General features: G+C 37.5%; 1 non-coding gene across 1 annotated transcript; it reads right to left on the minus strand.

Annotated features, from left to right (window-relative positions):
- Positions 1-5621: 5621 nt before the first annotated feature.
- On the minus strand, positions 5622-5728 carry LOC112534016. Its single transcript, XR_003078346.1, has one exon. It is a non-coding gene; the product is annotated as a small nucleolar RNA R71 (small nucleolar RNA).
- Between the last annotated feature and the right edge of the window lie 795 nt (positions 5729-6523).

The raw sequence follows: 6523 nt of genomic DNA on the forward strand, positions 1-6523 counted from the left end.
ATGACAGTAGCATATTGCTTCAAGTGCACTTTTGGATCTCCAGTTCCATTGAACTTTTGCATTTTAGGCATACGAAATTTGAGAGGCAACTTGTCTTCTCTAATCAGCATCAGTTCATCAAAATCAAAGGTTGAATGTAAACCTTGATCTTTCAACATATCTTACATCTTGTCAAGCCTTTTAGTCAAACTCAGTAAAATCTCAAATTCTATAACGGATTTTGTAGTAAGAGCCAACTCTTTCTTAGCTTGTTCAAGCATGTAGTCATTTAGATACCATGGGTGCTCACCATGTGCTTCCACATTATAAGTATCAGTTGCAGGGGCAGTAGCAGCCTTTTGGATAGTCTGTTTCTCAAAAATCTCAGCCAAAGCTTGCTGGAGTTCCTTTCAGATCATAATCCTTAGGTCAGCCATGATTGCAATCTTGATAGCATCAACATCTCACACGTGTACCATCTTTGTTTCAACTTTTGAAGTGCTACTTCTTGGGCTCTAGTCTTGATTGCTAGTGGAATGGGCCCTCTTGATATTTTATTCTTGTTTTATCCGAACTAAGGATGATAATCTAAAGTGGCTTCAAAATAAAGAGTTAGTGTGATGCATGATGCACATGGACAAAGAAAAAGAAGTTAGCACACAGTAGTATATAATTTATCCTTCCAACCTTATTACTCCCGCCCACAGTTCCTGATGAGTCTTTCTTCCTTAGGATTTTGGGTTTGGACTTTCTATCAATAGGGGATAGTAGGCCCGCCACGCATATGCCATAAGCTCTTAAAGCACATTAAAGCAAATAAGGCAATGTTTATCAGTGTAAAGATAAAAGCTTGCATATTTTGGGCCTAGAGCCTGATTCCAGATTAGGCCAAGACCTTTCTAATACTTGGGCTTGAAACACTTACAAGGAAAAACATCTCATATAACAAGCAGTAGGGTACCTAGGAGAGATTACTACGGTCAGTACTATGAGCTTAGTCTTGGGTAAAGATAAAAGGCTCCCACAAGTAAAAAAGTATCCTTCATTGGCTCGTCTTCCCACTTAAGGGTCCATGCAACGAAGGAAATATACTTATTACTTGTGAGTGATGGTGTCGCAATTCTAGGATTTGAGTGAAACCAAAGAACCGTTAGCTAATGCCATCGGGCCTATAGGGACTAAACTGTACAGTGTGTGAAAGTGTAGTGATGTAAGAATAATCTGTTCAATAATAAAATTAAAGACAAACATACACTAGAAGTAGCTTCTTTTATTCCCAGTTTCAGGCGCACCCCTGAGTGTCTTTAGCGATTAGGGCACTGTAAGGCTTTTGAACCCAATTGGGAACATGTTAACTAGTCACTGAGACTAGCACGGAGATGGGAGTCGTCACCCAAGTAATCACCGAGACACTTTTACTAATGAGTGGTATTTCTTAAATTCCATAAGGAAGCTTAGGCCAGAGAGTCTAAAGATGGATTCAGAAGCCAACTTCCTTATTTTTGTATATTAGTCTTTAATTTTATTGTTTAACAAATTATTCTCTATAAATGCAAGTAATTTATATACATGAATACCAAATAACACACATAATGCACCTAAGTCTAGCTCATCTTTATTCAAGCCAAGCCCATATTAGAATAGTTAGCCTAATTTACTAGTTAATTATGTATATAGCCTACTTAATCTAGCCCAATTATATGTTATGCTCAAGATTTCCAACCTTTAGACCTAATGGACTACTTGTTACGATAAGGCCCATTCAGTGTGATCCTAATTCTAATAAGTCAAGTCCTAACTAAGCTTGTCAAAGCCTGCTAAGTGTACTTGGATTTTAGGATTCTAGTCCTAGTTAAAGTTGGTTAGCCTATTGGACTACCAAATTCATGTTGGATTTAACCCTAAGTTTATGTGGCTTATTTTAATTAACGAATCACATAATCATATATTTAATTAACATATAATAAATAAAAATAAATAAAACAAAGCAAAAAATAAAACCTAATTATCAGAACCTGCCTACAACTATGATTACAAAAAGGAAACAACCTAAAACTATACCGAAATTGGAGTTTGGCTTGAGCAGCCGATTGGCTCTATATGAAGAGCCGATAAGCTAAACATAGAGCCAATTGGGTCTACAATGAACCGATCGACTCTAGGGTTCCTAGGTTGATTTTCAATATTTGTCAGTACAATTTCGCATCCCTAGAGCCAAATTTCACATGCACAAACATTAAAATCGATTAGAATAAAAAGAAAATAGGATAAACATTAAAATAAAAGCAATAAAATTCGATTAAACATTCAAAGCCCTAAATTACTAAAAACCCTAAATACTACAAACTAACAGAAATAAAATCATAATAAAGTTAACAGTTTTAATTATCTAATCATAATGGCAAAATAAATCTAAATATTAATCCTATAACATATTTCTAATTAAATCTAAAAACCCTAACTGGAAAAATGTCAGATTTCAAAACCCTAAGTTCTTAATGTTAGATTCAAAACCCTATTAACATGCATTTTCACGAAAAAAATATACTGATCATAAATTAAAACCCTAATCATGTTTCTAAGATCAAATAATAAAAGGAAACAAAAAAGAAAGAATGAAAGAACCAATCTTATGATGGTGATGAATGATTGATTGAAGGAACCCTTAGGTTGTCACCGTGAATGTTGGATCTACGAGTCTCAGGCGATGATGATGCAGTTGAGTTGATAACTGGGTAGGAATCCAATGCTGGATTTGGCTTAGAGAAACCTTTTGTTGATTTAGAAATAGTTTCCAAAAATGATCTTTCTTCAGTGGCTTATTTCCTAAGATTATTCTTTCTTCAGTGGCTTGGATCTTCTAATAATGGCTAAGAATGATAGTGTGATTCTTTCTTTTCTCTCTGGATTTTTTCTCTGTTTTTCTCTTTTTCAGTATCTCTCAAATGTCGATCTCACTTACTGCTAATTTTCAGTTCTTGATTCCTCCTCCAAAACCCTAAACATCTCTTTTTATTTATAGAGGTAGGGTTTCAAGAGAAACCTTAAAGAAAGCAAAAGAATAATATCAATAAATAGTAGATTTTATTTTTAAAATTTAAATAATTATAGATTAAAAGGATGATTATCATCAAGGATAATTTCTAGAATCTGTATTTGGACGTAAAATCATCATAAAAAATGATGTTGGAGTGCAAAAACCTAATCAACTCTACATACAACCAAATTGCCTATATACAGGAAAAGTTCATAAAAATCTTACAATTAGGTCTCTGAATTTGTAAAAGTGCCTTTTTGACCCTCAAACTTAATTTTCTAACAATTAGGTCTAAATTGATTTTCAAAAGATAATTCCAGCTGGATTAACCTCTACCATAGCCTCGGATTTGTCTATCCTTTGCCTCCCAAGACTCGAGAAGGTAGTAACTTTTATCATAAGGTTTTCGTTTTTCCCTCGATATCTAGATTCGGAAAAGGAGTGCTGACACACCTAATTGGACCTTATCATAAAAAGTAGTCTATTAGGCTTAAGGTAGAATAATTTATAATTAGGCTAGACTAGGAAGGCCTTGTACATAATTAATTAGTAAATTAGATTAATAACTGATGTAGATGATTCTATACATATTTATTGATTGTTTATCAGTCGTTTGTTCATGTATTTGAGTCATATTTATTCCTGTTTGATCGCACTTTGGTATGTTTCTGAGTTTTTCAGGTTTTCGGACTTATTGATGGAAATTGATTGATTTCTGGGCAGAAACCAAGCTACATGGATGATTTACGCATATTAGATGTTTGTCAGAGTCGATTCCTTGATTAGCATGCAATTTGAGGCCTTCGCAATGGTAATTGCAAGGCCATGCACATTTGCACGGCCCATTGCATGGCCTTCCTTGCCCGTTGCACGGGCAGTGGCACGGCACTTCTGCCTATAAGTAGGCTCACGTAAAATGAGACAGGGTTCCCCTTTTGATTTTTGGACTTCTCTATGCGCGTGACCCCTCACTTTTGCACCTCTATTCTTGACATTCTAAGAGACCAATGTCAGTTCAAAGGATTGATTTGGAGGATCCAAGCAAAGATTGAAGTTTCTAGACGATTGACTGAGACATCCGAGATCCATACTTGAGGCTGGTTCCAGAATTGGCACTTGCGACACTTGCATTCCGATTCGAGAGAAGAGGGGTTACATGTTCCATTTTCTCTTCTGTTATTTATTTTCTTTGGTATTTATTTCTTTCATTATGAGTAGCTAGGGCTGCCGAACCCATTGGGGTTCACCTTTGTTAATGGATTGTGCTTAATTATTGGATTTTTATCTGCTATTTTTGTAATCTTCTTACTGTTTAGTAATAAAGTTTGATTCAATTAATTTGAGACGTTGAATTAATTGTCTTTTGGGTTGTTTCTTGACATTGAGAAATGCTTGTTACAATTGGAAATTAAATAGTAAGAACTGGTAGTTAACACTTAGAGATAAGGTTAATTCACTCGTCGGATTAAGAATTAACAACTCTTAATAGTTCTAAATCACGCTTAACGCTAATCTGTAATAATCTGATAGGAAGAGATTCCATTAGGTTAGTGCAGGTTTAGGAATTTGGTGAGCTCGAGAGAGGAGCCGAGTTCGATTCTGGATTTAGGCACGAGTAGCAAGATTGGTAGTTTATAAAACCAACCTTAGAATTCCATCACTTAGGTCCCCTTCCGGTTTGCTTCTTTGTTATGGTTGTCTTTCGATTGTCAGTTGCTGTTGTTCCTTTATTTGCATTCATAAGCATTAGTTAATTAATTTAGACTTCTCATACCTTGTTTTAGACTAGATAACATAACGAACGGTAGTAATTTTAGGTTGACCCGATCTCTAGGGATACGACCTTGGTACTCACTTGTGCTTGACCGCATCGATAGGTTCACTGCCTTAGGTGCATGTTGCATCAGTAGCCCATCAAGTTTTTGGCGCCGTTGCTGGGGACTTCAAGTAACGGTGAACTAGAGTGAATTATTTTTGTGTTAATTTACTCATTATCTATTTATTTATTTATTCTTTATTCTTTATTTTATTGTTTTTGTTGATTAGTGGTTGTTTCGTTGTCGGTTTTAGGTAGTTTATGACCAGGAGCTCTAACCCTGATCCTATAGCACCCTTATCTGACCAAGAGCACTCTCTCAGATTATTGAGACGATGTTTGCAGGCAGCTGAGGAGGAGGACGCAGTTATAGTTCAGGTTCAAGGAGCTGACGTGATGGAGAACCACAACCCCCATGCCAATGACGATCAAAGGATGATGTACGAGTTTGCTTGACCATCTTTGGATGGTACGAAAACTAGTATAGTTAGACCTACTGTAGCGGCCAACAACTTTGAAATAAAAGCCAATGTTATCCAGATGATCCAATAGAATGTGCGGTTTGGAGGATTGCCCAGCGAGGATCCCAGTGCTCATATCTCCAACTTTTTGGAGATTTGTGACGCATTCAAGATAAATGGAACAACTGATGATGCCATTCGGTTGAGATTGTTTCCATTTTCCTTGAGAGATAGAGTTAAGAGATGGTTACAATCTCTTCCACAGTAGACCATTACTACCTAGAAGGCGTTGGCCAAAAAATTTTTATATAAGTATTTTCCTCCTACTAAACTTAGAAATGACATATCTTCTTTTGTGCAGTTTGATGATGAAAGCATGTACGATGCATGGGAGAAGTTTAAGGATATTTTGAGATGCTGCCCACATCACGGATTGCTAGTGTGGATGCAGGTTCAAACCTTCTACAGCGGGTTGAACCATACGATGAGGCAGATGGTGGATGTTGCAGCAGGTGGGATGCTAAACAGTAAGACACCCGAGCAGGCTCAGAATTTGATAGAGGAAATGGCCATGAACAATTATCAGTGGCAATCCTCTAGGAGCCGACTAGGAAAACAGGGAGTGGTTAACCAAGTAGATTCTACAGCAGCCTTGGCAGCTCAGGTGGAGCTTTTGACCAAGAAGATTAACTAACTCCAGGTGCCGGTTCATGCAGCGAACGTTGGCTGCGAGTTTTGTGGTGGCCCGCACTAAAGTGCAAACTATACTGCGGGAGGTATGTTTGCTTCATCTTCCTTTACTTTTCCATCTATTTCTGCTATGTCTTCTCATGTTGAGCAGGTTGACTATATAGGGAATGCCCCAAGGCAGCAGAACGATCCTTACAGCAACACATACAACCCTAGGTGGTTCAATCATCCCAACTTCAGTTGGAGGAACAATAATGCTCAGGGTCCACCTGGTTTTCAGAGACTTCATCAATAGCCATAGCAACAGCCAGCTGGGCTTGCACAAGCTCCTCCTCTACCAGAAAAGAAATCAAATTTAGAAGAACTTTTGATGAAGTTTGTGACATCTACGGAGATGAGGTTCCAGCAAACTGATAGTGCACTTAGGAACCAGCAGGCCTCGATTCAGAGGCAGCAAGGAGCGCTCCCTAGCACCACTGAGTCGAACCCGAGGGAGGGCGTGAATGCCATCACTTTGCGTTCAGGTAAGTTAGTTTCAGC

Source organism: Ricinus communis, chromosome 6 (assembly GCF_019578655.1).
Source record: "Ricinus communis isolate WT05 ecotype wild-type chromosome 6, ASM1957865v1, whole genome shotgun sequence".
In the NCBI taxonomy this organism is placed as follows: domain Eukaryota; kingdom Viridiplantae; phylum Streptophyta; class Magnoliopsida; order Malpighiales; family Euphorbiaceae; genus Ricinus; species Ricinus communis.